Below are 15936 nucleotides of genomic sequence, written 5' to 3'. Positions count from 1 at the left end.
GCATTCTCAGACTGAGTTTTGTCATACTTTGAGAACTAAATGTGAATGACTCAGATGAAGTGAAAGCAGCATCAGTTGTACATGTGGAAGACCTTGAATTCAGAAACCATCCCCACATCTCCACCTCCTTGGCCTGCAGCTCCTCCCACCTGCTGTAGCCAGCAGGAGTTGGGTGTGCTCTTCACAGCCAGCTCAGCGTATCAATCACAGACTCCTGGAGCATCACCTGGTGAGCAAGGCCCAGTGTTAGACATGGCCAAAGCTGTGCCCCAAACTGCAGAGCAAAGAATATCATCTTGAGTGGAGAATTATGTGAAGCATAACATGAACTGTGGCAATGCACATTTCACTGGCATTGAATGTTGATAGCCTTTGTACCACCCTCTGGATTTCCCCTTTTGCTCTTCTCTACCCCCTGGATTTACACTGATAATCTCTCGACCTTTAGTTAGTAAGGGGACATCACATTCTCTTGTCTTTAGCCAAAAAGAGGAAGTGAAGTGACATTTTCGTATGCCTATGGGATGGTGCATCCACAAGGACCTGTGCAGGGAACTAACACGACATCTGCTCATTCCAAAATCTTTCTGCCATCCCTTGTGCCCACTGACTGACTGGCAGTTAGGACAGAGCCATTCCTAGGGGCAGCAGGTAATGAGGGTTTGATGACACCCTGGCATAGTCAGATGATGTCCAAAGGAAAAAGAATTCTGTAAGACAGGCAGATACAAGAAGTGTTTTTATGGCAAGCCTTTAGCTGCTGACATCAGGAGGGACAGGCTGGAGCTATACACAATGCACAGGAGCCTGGCACTGGTACTCAAACCCCTCACATCATCCATCAACCACACATAGATTTGTTTCACTGTCATCTGCTTGTGTGTCCCTCCCCTTCCAAAAAAATCTTTCCATGCGCTGTGATCTTTTAAACAGGTTTAGTCAGAATTCGAGTGGCTTTGTCATAGTTGAGCCATTTTTCCATACAAAGTATTGTAAAAAAGAGTAGAGCGCTGAAGGATTTCTTGTAGCTTTCTACCTGAAATACTATTTCCTCAATAAACAGTCCTTTGGAGCAGCAGGACTATGATAGCTCAACACAGGTCTTCCCAAAAATACTTTTAGCTCTTCTGCAGCCTCAGTTCAGTGTTTAAGATAATGTTTTGGCATGCTGCCACCTCCCCTCAGGTGGTGGGACCCAAGGCACACATGCAGGACCCCTGTGGGAGTTAGAATGAGGAAGGTGGCAGAGATCTCGTCCACCCTCCTTAGAGAAGCTGAATTGACAGTGCATTGATATCTACATCTTTATGTGGTGTTCCAGGGTGAGCCTGGGGAGAGCAACTCTGCTTTGTGACCCTGGCTCCAGCCAGACACTGACCCTTTCAGCCACGAACTTCACTGACCCAGCCCTGGGGACAAGCCCAGGCCACTGAGTGCGACAGGGACCTTTCGCTGGAGCAGTGGGAAGGCACAGGCTGCTGCTGCACTGAGGACATGGGTCAGAGTGTTAATGCTTTTCTAAGAAAGGAGTTTCACAATGAGTCGTCTGTATTATTAAAATGAGCAACATGGGATATTAAATGCCTTTTCCTTCTGAACACCCATTCTGTAATTACCTGCCCACTCCCCCCTCCAGGGAACATGTCTGTGGTGTTGTGCAATGGTTGAGAGTTGCACACCCACAGCCAGCCAAGCTCTCCCCACCACACCCCTCCGGGTACCAGCACCACTCAGTCAGGCTTAATTTGTTCCTTTGTTCAACTGGTAGCGAGTAAACTGGTGTCCAGCAGCACACAAAGAGTTACTCCTGATCAAATTACCAGAGATCCGTCCCAGCTGGGGCATCCCATCACACCTGTGTTGTCAGATTAGCAGTGATAAGGAGCTGCTGATAAGCCTTGTACTGAAGTGTTCCCAGGGAACCCCGAGTATTCCCTTGATCTTTCTTTACACTTCAGCATTATATGAAAACCTTTTGGTTTAGGACTGAGAGGAGGAACTAGGTAATTATGCTCCCAGTGGCAACAATCTTTTGTGAAGGACATAGCAATGGAAACTTGCTGTTTACTGAAGCAGGCAAAATATTTCTGACTAAAAAAATTAATCACAAAGCCCTGGATAACTTATCCTCTTTTCTTCCACTGCTATAAAGAGGGAGAAGACCCCAGGCCTGTGCACTAGGCAGAAAGAAACAAAACTGTGCTGGAAGGCAGATTGCTATCAGGTTGTCAGCTCCTGGGATGCTCCAGGGATGCGGCTTGACACGGGGCTGCAGCCTGTGCCTGAAACTCTGCACTCAAAAGGGGCCGTTTCTGCTTGGTATCTTTATCAGCTGATCAGAACAGGAAGTTGGAACCGAGATCCCGGTTGTGGTTCATCTGCCTGTCTGACTTCCAACGGCTACGAATGAGTCCCAGCTGCTGTTCTCTGAGCACCAGCCCGTGTCTGTCCCAGCTCGCTCCAAAGCGTTTGTGTGTATTGAGTTATTGAGATCACACGTCCCTTTCTTCAAAACATTCCTCTTCTCACTGATACATCCACAGTCAGTTTGCAAAACGCTTAGAAATTAATATCTGAGGCAAGTGTGAAATAAGCGGTTTCGCGAAGGACCGAAGCGGTGCCGGTCCGGGCGCTGCTGCAGCGCTGGCAGAGCCCGCGGCTACGGCCGGGACAGTCGGACCAGGGACCGCGGCTACGGCCGGGACAGTCGGACCAGGGACCGCGGCTACGGCCGGGACAGTCGGACCCATCCCGCCTTCAGCCGCCGCAGTGATGAACCTGCACCTCCTGGGGCTGCCACTCGGCGCAGGGAGGAGCAACTGCCTCGAGTCCGGTAAGCTGACACTGAACTGCGTTTCTGTGAGACCAATGCCTTTTTAATGACTGATCGCTAATAATAAATCAATAGCATAGTAAAAATAACTAATAAATAAATAACGCTTAATAGGTGATTTTTAATAATAAATTTCTAGTTTTAGTGACATTTGTAGAAAAAAATTGCCTGTTTCTTCACTTTCTTAATCTCTGAAACTTTTGTGAGGCCTTCCAAGCATAGAAGATTCCTGTAAGATAACTAGAACATGCATGAAAAAGAACAGGCTTTTGAAATCTAATCTTCTCCTGCTTAAAATAGAGGTAGTGCTGGGCTGTTGACAGTAGGTCTCTGAAGACTTTCAATATACTTTTTATTCTATGGCTCTGGCACCACATAGGAAATTAATTCAGCGACAATATTTTCATTAGATTATAACCTAAGTTCTCAATCTTAGGCACATTTGTATGCTTGTAATACATTCTAATTACTTGTAAAGAATAAGTCTGTGTGCTGGTTGGTTTATTGAATATATTAAATTAATGAATAAATAAATTTGTCTCCATGCTGGGAATGCCACTCGATGTCAAAGCTTGCCACAGAAGGAACCAGAAATGCACTCAGTTGGGGTTTTGGTAAATGATATCATTTGTATCATAGGTGGGATTTCTGTCTCTCACAAGAGTGATGATAGAGAAAAGCACCTTTTTTTTCCCCTAAACAACAGGAATCACCTGTGTGAAGAGCCTTTTACTCCTTTCTTTTTTTTTCTTTTCTTCCTTTTTTTTTTTTTTCTAATGATTGCTCATTATTGATTTAGTCGGGCAAGTTGCTCTTCCTGGCTGACCTCAGAACCTCACATGGATTCTCTAGGATGGAGTTCTTAGGAATTCACCCACTCTTGTGTTTTCACATATTTCTAAGTTATGCAAGTAGGAAGGAAGTAGCAGATACATGAATTAAAATGGTGATACTGGTGGAAAAATGTGTCAGAATTTAGTATTGTATGGTGTCTGCCCGTATTGTGGAGTATTCTGTTTATCTTGTTGTATTTCAGTTAAAAAAAAAAAAGTTATTTTTACTGTGGAACAAAAGTCCTCAGAAGTGAGAATTTTTCTCAAAAGATGGGAAATCCGCTATTTTCTAGAGAGCTATTGAGTTACTATGGTAGAAGGGAAAAGTTTTTCTGTTTCCTCCATACAGAACTGTAAGAGGCTCATCTTGCCCTCTCCTTCATGGTTTGTTCACGAATGTGTTACCTACTGAGTTTTCATTGAATGTTCCTCTCTGGCCTATAAAAGAAAAAGTGCAGCTCATGGTATACAGGGAAGCCACCCTGTGTTCTGGAGCCAGCTGCCCTGTTCCTTGGAGCTGATGCTCTGGAGCACTTGGGTTTGCAGGGAAATGCTCCTTGTTTCTCAGAACTATTGCATCCCTGGCAAGTGCGAAATTTTCTGATAAATGGTCTTCCAAATTCTAAACCGCTGCTGGTTCAGATCTTTTCCTGATGGTGGGATCTCCAAAGGTGCTTACTGAGGATACAGGGCAGAGCACAGGAGACATTACACAGGAAAGACTGTTCCTGTTGACTCTTAGTGCAAATGTAAATGAGATTGAAGAGGTAAAAGAAAACAGGCTCCTGGTGCTGGAAGGCTGCTCTATCAGGCAAGGGACCTAGTGGCAAGGCTGGAGCAAAGAAAGAAGGAAGGTTTCTCTTCCAGCCTATTGAAAGTAGAATCCATGGAACAAAACAATGTGGTTTTCAGTGTTGTTCAGGCTGCAGTGTTCTGTTAGAGAACTGTTCACCCATGTGAAAATGCGTAACCCTGTCAAGCTGCCAAGTGAAACTTCGTGTGATGGACTGTGTAAGCGCTACTAGCAGAGGATAAAGCTGCCTTTGGCTACTTTCAATTACACACCCAATTCCTTTAAGGCTTCTGAATATTTGGGAAAGGAGAATATGCAGAACTTGTTTGTTTACATCAGATTGTGCATTTCTCAACTGCTTTCGGAGCATGTGAGCACAGCCCTAGCCCTTCCCCTTCCACATACCTGGCAGCTTTGTCAGTGCAGTGAACGAATCCTCCCCGGGAGTGAGGAGCTGTATCAGGATGATGTGCAGGGTTTCGTCATTTCAACCAAGTAGGAACTGGAGCAGAGACAGGCATTAAACAGCAAATGCTTTGCAAAGCAAAGTGTTGGTGCTGATGCTGCGGTGATGATTCAGGCAGCCCTGGGGCATTGCTGAGGCTGGGCTGGCCTCAGTTGGAGTAAGATGGTAACTGCTGGCAGATCTCAGCCTTTCATCTTGTAGGCACTGCTAGAAGGGAGGCCAGGCTCTGCTGGGCTTTGGTGCTGGGCAGAGCAGATGGGAAGTGCACTCAGTTTCTCTCTCCCTGGTTGAACCAGGTCAGCCACGCAGGGTTGGCAAGGCACAAGCTGCCCCCAGGCAGTGAGTCTCTCCCCAGAGGCACAGCACCCTGGCACCCTGCAGACAGCACCAGGGAGGTTTGGCAGAAGCTCTAAGCATCTCACCTTCTTCAGAACTGAAATATTTTTTCGTGGCTTGGGATGCTCTCAGGATGGCTTGTCTGTGCAAGTAGCTTTTTTCCATGGGTGATTGTAAGTGAGGTCTTTTGGATGAGGAACACATTGAAGCTGACAGCTTAGTTCTTTTGAATTTCTGTATAGTTCTCTGTTCAGCACCAGGGTGGTGCTGAGCCTGCCCTAATTAGCCTCAATTACCATAGCTACAAAAAGCAGGAATTGATTCTCATGGTACCTTGCTTATCTTTACATAGAGCAACTGCAAAGACAGGCCCCTAAGGGCATCACAGTGAGTATCTGGACCTTAATTCACATGTTCAAACTGTTATTCAAACTCGCATACCAGACCTACTACAGCTTTCAGTAATTTTCAGCTTCTATCAAAGAACTCTGCACCTTTCTTTTCTAATCTGCTTAAGACATGTAGCAGCACTCAGCTGTTGGAAGGGGCATCCTAAAGAGCCAGGACATAACAGCCCCTCTCCAGATGACCTGGACTTCACAGCTCAGAGCTGTCTTGCCCTGTGACAAACCCACCCAGACTTGCCAGTCTCTGCTTTTCCCTGCATTATTCTACTTATCCTCTTCCAAAGCAGCCATGCCACAGGAACAAGAAAGGCAGTGTTACTCCTGCTCACATTGCTAATGAAACAGTGCCTCAATTAGCTGTCAGAGGGGAGTTTCTGAGAGCTGGAGCTGGTATCAGCAAGTCTGGAATATTTGTGTTTCTGTACCAAAAGCAACAACTACACCACAGGAAGAAAAACAAACCTCCACAAACTAAGGAGATAAACCCAAACAGGTTGCAAAACTACATAACATTCCAGATACCTGTTCTGATTTTCCTTTAAACCAGCAAGTTTTATGTTTCTGAGCCCAGCATGTGTATGGCATAAGCAATGTCTTATATATGTGAAAATCCAAAAGTGCTTGTAGCTTTTCTTACCCAGTTTTGCAGGAGAATCAGTTGTCCCCTCTATACTTCAAGCTTTTCATAATTTACCTTTCAGACTTGTTATGGCTGCTAAGAGCAGGAAGGAAAGCACAATGTTATGTTAAGTGATGAGCATAGTCCTTGAGGTGGGCAGGGTTTACTGATACCTCCTGTGTGCCAGCAGCAGGTTGAGGAGCCAGCTTTGAATGACACGGGGTGCAGAGGGTTGTCAGTAGAGGATACATCAACAAATGTGAGGGAGATAAAACAGGTGCTTGGTGTACACAGATACCTGTGCAGTGAGGAGGTTCTCCAGGTAAGGTGTGCTTGGACAAGCACTGTGTGCCCCACCTGTAGGCACCATGTCTCTGGCCTGGCCACTGCCATGCAGCAGATACCAGGAAATGCCCGTGCAAAAGGAAAAGCTGGTGCAGCCATGGACCAGGCAGTGCTAATGACAGAATCTGCTCTGTCCCTTTGGAAGAAAAGCCTCCCATTCTTTTTGCCAGATGCCCAAGTCACATGCTACATGGCAAGGTGGGGCTTCTCACAGACTGGCATTGACATGGCAAATAACAGCACAGCCACTGCTCTTGGCAGCATTTCAGAGCAAGATTTTCACAAGGATTAACTGTTCCTGAACAATTTCTCCAATATGTGAGGTACAAATATTCTTTTCTTCCAGTCACACATGCAGGTCTTTCTTGTACAAACACTGTGGCCAGCAGAAGGAAAATCTTGCCCTCCAGTTATGCAAAACACCTTCAGTGACCCAGTGGTTGATTCCAAGGATGCTGATGGAGGTCAGGACTGTGTTCCTCAGGGCACAGGGTCTCTCCAGCACTTTGTCCCTCCAAACCTACTCTTGAGAAGCAGATCTGTACCAGAGATCCTGTCCTTCTCTAAGGAACCAGCAGTCAGAATTGAACAGGTCCCAGTCCACAGCCCATGCTGGTGATGCTCCGTCAGAAACCTTGTCTCTGTTAAAAATACTCATGTTGCCCCTGTGGCAACAAGTGAAGGAGATGGCAACTCCCAGACCCACATTCTGGTCTGGAACAGGGATTCACAGGTTTCATAATTTCTACTGGGGTAGTGCTTGAGTTTTTTGTCATTAACACCTTGATTTTGCATCAGACCTTTATTCCCTGGCTTGTGCTTCTAAGACTGTACATAAACATCATATATGCACCCCTTTTTATCAGAGATTTTTTATGAATAGCTGCCATCATAAGCTGATACAAATCTCTAAGTTTTTCTTGTAATTTGATTTCATGTTGATGTGGGTATCAAAGCTCTAACACATCAAAGCAAATGTTGTCTGTTATGATCAAAGTCTATAGGATTTTTAATGAAATCACCATCCAAAAGCTGAAAGAAATGTTATGGGAAGGATTAGCTAATTTCAGGCAAGGGAATTAGAAACAAAATTCTAATTGATATTCAGTGGCATTTTGGCATTTAAGTTCCAGAAGCACTCCGGAAATCCTGGACCAGGCCAGTGGGTGATGTACCATTTCAGCATTGTGCTCAATAATTTTATCCTCAAATAATTTTAGTTAGGGGCACTCCCAACATCTATCTTACAAATTACTGATGGAGTCACATCCCCTGCAGCACTGTTAGGATATTGTATCATGCATCTTTTTTAGCTTATGACTGGAAAAGATAAGATCTGAAAAGAATTTGGTGGTGAGGTAGGTGATGAAATTCTGCTGCTGTGTTTGAATATATCAGGCAGGTATTGTTTCAAGTCCTGAATATGTATTCATTTCCACAGGCTTCCAGGTGAGCATCTTTTGCAGAGGGAGTACAAGCACTGATATGCAGATAGAACACAGTAACTATCAATAACCCAATGACACCTGAAAAATCAGGGAATATATTATTCCAAAATAGTAAATGGACTAAGAGCCTTTTATTGCTTTAACATTAGGTGCCAGAGAATGGGATGTTGCCTGTGTTGTCTTAAGCCTGTTCTGTGTGCATAGGTAAATACAAGTTAAATGATCTCTTTCAAGATGCTTATCAGCCTCAGCTCCTCTTTGCACAGAAGGCATAAAAAGACTTATTCAGCAGCAGGGAGAAGGGGAAGAAAACCACTGCATTTTTTACCTTTTTCCAGCTCCTCGGGGATGGTCTGGCAAAGGGCATATTTTTGTTTAACCCCTAGCACTGGCATTGTCCCTTTGGTGTTCAGTGCAGGTGTGAACACAGGCAGCTGCTTAGATGGATATGCAGAATAAATGCAGTTTAGCCATCACATGTGATAAATTGAGGCAAAGGCAGCCAGCTGCTGCAATGCTCTTGGTAGCAGTATCTTTATGGAAATGAGGACACTGGACAGTGATTTCCTGTAAGGCCCACCAGGTAAATGCTGGGAAGCAGGTAACCAGGTTAGATCCTAATGAGACAGGTGATGCACAGCTCGTGCCAGGTCTTGCTGAGGCACTAGTGGGTAGTAACAAATGGACATGCTGGGATCTGCTTGCTGGCTCCCAAGCTGGGAGAAACGTAACCACAAAAATACAGAAACAGAGAGTGGAAAAAATATTCTGTGCTTTTAATGCACCTATATCAAACACTTTGGGGAAGCAAAGCACCGGAAAACAGAGAGCACTGCTTTCTGATCACCACTTTCTGATGGCTCATCCGCTTGCAGCTCAGTCAGACCTGCCTGTTTGCTCCTGCATGGAAAGCGACCTGCCAGAGGAGCTGGCAAATTATCCTGACACCTTACCCTGGGCAGCCTGTTACCTGATCATGGAACAGGCTTTGCTTTGTGGAGAGGATCCCGCCTGCAGACCCCTTGCAGGAGGGCAGCACAGCTGATGTGACAGCCCCTGCCACACTGCCCCCCACGCCAAGCCGGGATGCAGACTTACAGCTGAAATGTGCCTTTCTCATCCCCTTTATGTCACCATGCATCTGTATTTCTAGGCAGGGGCATTTTCCCTTCTTCCATTTTGCCTTCCAATAAACCAAAGCAAACAAAGAGGAATCAAGCCCCTGAACATCTAGGGGAAGAATACACACATATTCTTGGGCTGTCCAGACTATAGACCCCATATCCTGTGACACAGCAGACACAGCTTTCCCATTGTCCGGGTGACCCCAGCTGAGCTGGGAGGAATGGCCTAGGGCGGGAGAGAGGAGGATCAGCTGTGGGCCTGATCCCAGCTGCACCAACCAGCTTTGTGACAGGCAACAAAGGGCAGAAGAAAAGACTTTTGTCCTTGATTTTGAGAGTGACCAACCTCCATCTTATTGGCAGGGATGACGATTAACCAGACACGATTCGTTCATTGTCTGGCACTCGAGATCTCCCAGCAGTTGTCCACTCCAGCATGTTCAAATAATGGGCGGCTCCTTGGTTTTGTCAATGAGTCAGTCAGCTTTGTCTGCCTGTGCCAGACTGCCAGCCCCAAGGAGCTGGTTGGCTGCGGCAGAGAGATCTCACTGAGAGATGGTTGTGGTGGAGAAAATGTGTGAAAGAAAAATTGCCAGGACAGGCTGAAGAGTGAAGTGAGGTCTCCTTCCAGTGAACCTGGGATAAGCAAACAGTGCTGGGTTGACAAGCATTTCATGGAGACTCCATCACCCTATGCATAAAATCCCTTCTGGGAGGACAGGCCAAGTAGGGCTCTTCTGTTGGGACCTCTAGCCTGCAGTGAGTTTTATGGAAGAAATCTTGACCCCTGCAAAAGGGCATAACATGAGAGCAAAAAACAACACCGCAGCAGCATTCTGCACACTTCCCTCTAAGAACAAGAACTTCCCACTGGCTTGACTGCGGAAGAATGAATCCCATTCAGAGAGGGAAGTTTGTACTATTGAGGCTGCCACCAGACACCCCTTCCTGGTGCTAATCCTATTCTTCTGCTGTGGATCAAGTAATTCTTGTGTGAGTATTTTTCTTTGACTAAAGAAAAAAGATATTTAACCACAACAAACCTGCTGCCAACAAATGTCAATCTTAGCTTCTCAGGTCTATATTATAAGTCCCAACTACCAGTTTCTGACTGTCATTTTTTACTGCAGAGGTACCTCACACATTGACACAGATCTCCTGGCCCGAGCCACGCTTTGCCATCTTCCTGAAAGCAAGCATGTGCAGTCCTCCAAGACATGAGAAAAACTTAATTAGGCTTAGTGCTAGAAGGCACCAACAGCAATGTTTTAAATAATCTTTTGCAACACTTGTTTGGAAGTGCAAGAAAATTCTCCTCGCACAGAAGAGATGCCTTCATTAATCTGGAGAGTAGAGAAGTACAGCCTTGGAGGATTTAAGTCTTGCTTAGTTACCAGCCTGCCCCTCCTCCAAGCACTTAAAAACCCTCCTCCACATTCAGGTGACTCAGTCACTCCAGCAGAGGCTAGAGAGAGATGGCATTCTCAGGGAATCCTGGTAAAAGAGCGCGGGAAGTGAGAACTGCCCTACGAAAGCTCCCCAGTGACCCACACCTGGTTGGTTACATGTCTGATCATCATCATTTTGCTTGAGCCACTGCTGGGGTTCAATCTCAGCACACTCCTCAGGCACTGAGCTGAGGGGGGGGGTCTGCACACACACTGGTCCCACTCCCACAAGTGTCTTACTTTTCCTGGGTACTCACCCGCTGATACCCATCCACCAGTGGCAGAAGGATGGTTCCCTCACTCACCAGGCAACTCCCTGGGGCAGTCCATGATCCTCCCTGTTGCCAAGAAAAACTGCATTTCACCAACTTTCTGAATTATTTTTAATTTTTGTTCTAGTGTCCTCAGTACATGCAGTAGTTCAAGCTTTAGAATGAGCTGAAAATGAGTTACAGATGGGCGTTGAGTGCAATAGAATGCTACTATTTATTCAAGACCTTTTATGTATATGTCTCTCATCCAAAATGCAAAACAACAAGAGCTGTCAAGAGACAGCAAGTCTCTACAGCTCAATTAAAAAATAGAATTAAAAATACATTAATACACCTGTTAAATGACAGGAAGAGCAGAATGTGGCTGCTGCCTGTTCTCCTCTGGGAGAGATCTTTCTCCTTTCAGTACTGATGCTTGCCTCCCTCTAAGCTTTTTGTTGTGGTAAGACAAAACTAGTCTTTTGACCAAGTCCAGAAGAATACTCTAAAAAAACCAGTTATGGATTCCATTGTCCATGCAAATGTAGATGTTACAGCATCCGTCACTGACAGGCCTGAACGTTGTACCTGTAGTAAGTGGCATAACTAACACAAGGAGGCATCTCCCAGAGATGCTGCTTCTGCCAGTTCAGTCATGTCCCAGTGTCTGAACTGACACTTGAAGAACTGATGGAATTTTCTTCCTTCTGTAGCTGTGTCTTGCTCACAAGGTCTCTTCTAAAGGTATTGGCAAGATTAATTAATTGCTGTTGTCTAAGGATGGTTGTAACCAAAAATTTCTTTAACCAACATAGTTTCAACAGTCAGTATCAGAATTTAAAGGTCAGTCTGGGTGATGCACATGAACTTCGATAGTTCCTGTAGAGTTCCTGTGTGTTCAAAGCACTGAGTGGATACACAGGACTGCTCTGCACAGCTGCAGATGGTGCAGTGGAGACAGCAGCCCAGCAAATAGGTTTTGCAGCTTGTCTTCTCCATGATACTTTGTTAAATACATTATTGCTTCATCATCACTTGTGGTTTATTTTGGCAAGCCCACAGCATCACATTTCTCAAAGTCTTCTGTACCTTAATAAATCCAGGCACATTTGGAACAGAGAAGGGAAGAAACTAGATGCATTGTGCACAACTGGTAACAGTTTCCTGCCACGCCTGATTAACGGAGTAAAAACAAAACTTAGCTTCTGGTGGAAGAGGTCCCGTCCAGGGTATAGGTTGTGTAAATTGCCCTTAAGGAAAAAGGACACTTACTCGGGGGGATTGTTGTGGGGGTTTTTAGTTTTGTTTAAATTTTTTTTCAAGGAGCAGTTTGATTTTACTGTGAGGGAGGAGAGGAGGGAGTCGTGCCAAGCAGGACTGCGGCACTGGCTCTGCTGCTGGATTTCCTGTCAGCACAACTCTACAAGCAGCAGTGAATATGCTCATGCCTATGTCCTGTACATCCTTCTGTGTGCAGACTGTGGGCTGCACAGGACTCACACCAATGTGGTACAGTGGCACAAAGGATGGGTGGTAAAATGTGGTATTTAGAAATGGGGAGCCACCTCTTCACCCATCTAAACACGACTCCAGACAGGAAAAAAACATTTTTTTCCTCATGAAGTAGGTTACTTTCCATTTATTCTGGCAGCTACTCTTTGCTACAATGCTCTTAAAATAGTACATTGTAAAATATCTTAAGTCTTGCAGTAATGGTTAACGTTGATGATAGTAATTGGCAACTGTGTCATTATACACCAGGCTGTCATCTTCTCGCACTAGTAACTGTAAATATCAAGGCAGCTTCAGTTTGCCACCGCTATCCTCAGCCAGATGAACTGGTACCTTCATGTACACCAGTGACTTCTTCCGAATCCAGTTAGAAGGTGCACTTGAAAATCCAAGAAATGAAGTGGCTTCCTACAGATTTTCTTTGCTATAGTCCATCTTCTGTTCCCATAGCTCTTGACTCTTCACTGCTGAACAGGTGCAAGACGTTTGCAGAAACTGCTGCTGTGCTCCTGGATGTGTAAGTTCCTTTCTCGAGCTGCCCTTGAGCAAACGCTCTGCCTGGGTAATGTTGGCCAGCGCAGCTGGCAAGTAATGTTAGTATACAAATAATGAAAGAAAGGAAGGAAAGATAAACCCTATTTTATTTCTAGCCATAACAGACATTTAGTAACCATATGCTACTTGCTTAGCACTCCAACAGATTTCCTTATTGACCTTTTCATGGCACATTTCAGGATACAGCTGAAAGCTGAAGGCCAGAGCAATATCAAGCAGGACAGTTAGAGACATTCCTACAGATTGTTTTAGCTTGGGAAGATGCTGCTTTATGATCACAGCAGCTGGAAACACTAAGAACTGAACTGTGGCAGGGAGAAGAGTGTGGTAGTTAACATGCATAAAGTATAAAGTTTTATAAAGTTTTCAATGTATGTGCCTTGTCAGAATTTACAATAATTTAAGGTGCTTATTATTCCTTCAGGCATGGAACTCATAAATATTACTCAGTGCTATTTGTCACTGGCTTCTCTGTCATGCATACAGCAAAATTAAATACTTATCTCTATATCGTTAACGTATTAAACATTAGGATTTATGGGGTTTGAGATTTTACTTGCTCTGAGAACATTAACTTCCTGATGAAAGATCTAAATGCAAATAGAAGGAATGCCAAAATACCCTGGAACATAATTAAGGATACTGAGGTGCGAGGAAGCCCCAGGCACAGGAATGTGCAGTTTTCTTACTTCCACTGTCATGGTGGGCTAGTTTTCTTTGTTCCACATTTTTATGCACTGTCCCAGTGTGCCACCTTGTTTCTTTGTCATCAGGTGAAGAAAATGTAAGTTCAGTCTTATATAGGTTATCAGAGAAATAGTGTTTCTGGTTTAAAATGTATCCTTGATATGCATACTGGGAAACAACAATTCAGTAGTGTCTAAATTTAAAAAAAATCATAGATCACTCTTTCCACGTGAAGAAAGTACCTTTCACGGAGGTTACCAGGGAACTGGTTTAATCATACTGTCAGAGGGGGTTCAAAAACTTTCCCCATGTATAGATCAAAGTACAGTAGCACTGACTTCAGAGTAGTGATTGTTTGCACACAGCTCATCTCTCCCAGCTTTCTCCAGATGTGACATCACTGTTGCATTTGGGACAGTCTTTTTACTCAAACCAGTCTCCTCACTGAGATGACTCTAAAGAGCACAGCACACATAGCACCACCCACCCACAGCATGCTGCTCCTTGACCTGTGACAGGAGCTTCCCAAGGCTGTGCTGGCCTCCCTGTGATCAGCAAAACACCTTGAAAACCTCATTCTAAACTGCAGACTTTATGCAGATCAATTTATTGACAAGTCAAATTGTCCTCCTGTCCCAGGCTGTTGTTGTAGGTGCATGTGATGAGGTTTTTGAGGGGAACAAGACATAACTGGCTGACTTCACTCACTTCATCAGTTCTTCACTCACTCTGCTTGGTCTCTCTCATCTTTTCTAGGTCGAGGCCAAAAAGCCATATCTTCACTTACCGTATCTTCCTCTGTTGCTTGCACAGATTAAGGACTTTTTAAACATATTAATAACTGAAAGAGCATGACCAAAGTAAAAGATCTTTTAAAAGACTAAAGAATTTCGAAAAATTAAAAAATCTGTTGTTTGTTTGGAGATTATAAAATCCAAAATGAATACTAAAATGTCAGCAACAAGATTTCCAGTATACCAGTCTTCTCTTTTAAGGAGGTCTTTTCTCATTCTGTGCATTACGGATGTTTAAATGAAAGGTTACACACAGGGTCATCAACAAGGCTCACAATGCCTCCAGCCTTACAATACGCTTCACTTCAAAGGGATTGGCTGCATTCCTGAGCCTTGTACCAATAAGCACTAATAACACTGAAAAATGAAAACTGAAACAGATGTCTCCAATAGTATTGATTCTTATTAGCTGTTCACAGCTATTCTTACACCTCTGGGCATAATGAGGCAGAGCCGCACGCTGGGTGTGTGGCTGCCGAGCCAGTAATGCCGTTGGAATGCTCCCACGCTGCTGCATGCTGCATTCTTGACAGACTGGCTCCATTAGGATCTTAAGAAAACTTCTTTAAAATGTCATTTAACAATGCGCCAAATGTGTGAACTCTTACTTAATCAGGACAGGATTTGACAGTGACATGTACTTCTTAAAATTAACCCCCGAAAAGTGACAAAATGTATGGCAGAACTGACCCAAACCTTTATCTGTGCCTCACTGCCAATCCCAGAGCTGTCGTGGCCACCCAGAATGAGTTTAGGTCTGTGGCAAGAGAGCTGAAGAATCACAATCAATAATTTTAAAAAGTGTTGTGCATACTGCTATGTTGTAAATACTTCAAGCAGACAAGTAACAGCCATCAGTTCTTCACTAAATCTGCTCAGTGAATGGAAGTGAAACTGCTTTGGTATAACCCACAAGCACAATGAGTATCTGTACCCTTGGCCACAGACCCAGAGCCTAAAACACATGCTTCTTTGGTTTTGCAGAACTTCCTTGTCTGCCTGGTTTTCTAACACACTTTTGTTCTTGGACATCATCTTTCTTCTCAGGAAGAAGGGCAGCCCTGACAGACAGGGAGTCCAGAGGGAACACATTTTAACCTCATCTAATGCACAGACAAGAGACACTGCTAATACTCCTTTGGAGACAGAGCTGAAGAATCACCATGCAGATTCTTTACCAGTTGAATATTAAGTATTCTCCTAATAAATGTAAACAAAAAAACCAACCAAACAAACCCCCAAAACCAGACAATGCAATTGTTACCAAAGTGAAGGCCAGATGACCAAAATAGGAAAGCCAAAAACTCTTTCATAGAGCAGCTGTCCATGTGAACAGCACAGGCAAAGGCACATGATCTTCTGCTTCAAGGGAAATTCGTCCATTACTCTATTTTCCTTTTTCCCAATGCCAGCAAACACCAGAGTTATTCTAAGGCTCTGCAGTGATGAAAATCATAGTAAAGAAGGAAGAAGCAAGGATGATTG

General features: G+C 44.4%; 1 long non-coding RNA gene across 1 annotated transcript in view; it reads left to right on the top strand.

The window, feature by feature from the left end:
* Positions 1-2348: 2348 nt before the first annotated feature.
* Positions 2349-15936, top strand: part of LOC135424853 (uncharacterized) — a 31041-nt gene continuing 17453 nt past the window's right edge. Inside the window, exon 1 of the long non-coding RNA XR_010435387.1 lies at positions 2349-2833. This is a non-coding gene — a long non-coding RNA (uncharacterized LOC135424853). The remainder of the gene's footprint in view (positions 2834-15936) is intronic.

Source organism: Pseudopipra pipra, chromosome 20 (genome assembly GCF_036250125.1).
Source record: "Pseudopipra pipra isolate bDixPip1 chromosome 20, bDixPip1.hap1, whole genome shotgun sequence".
Lineage (NCBI taxonomy): Eukaryota > Metazoa > Chordata > Aves > Passeriformes > Pipridae > Pseudopipra > Pseudopipra pipra.
The sequence above is the reverse complement of the archived record's forward strand: the minus strand, read 5'-3'. Positions and strand labels throughout refer to the sequence as shown.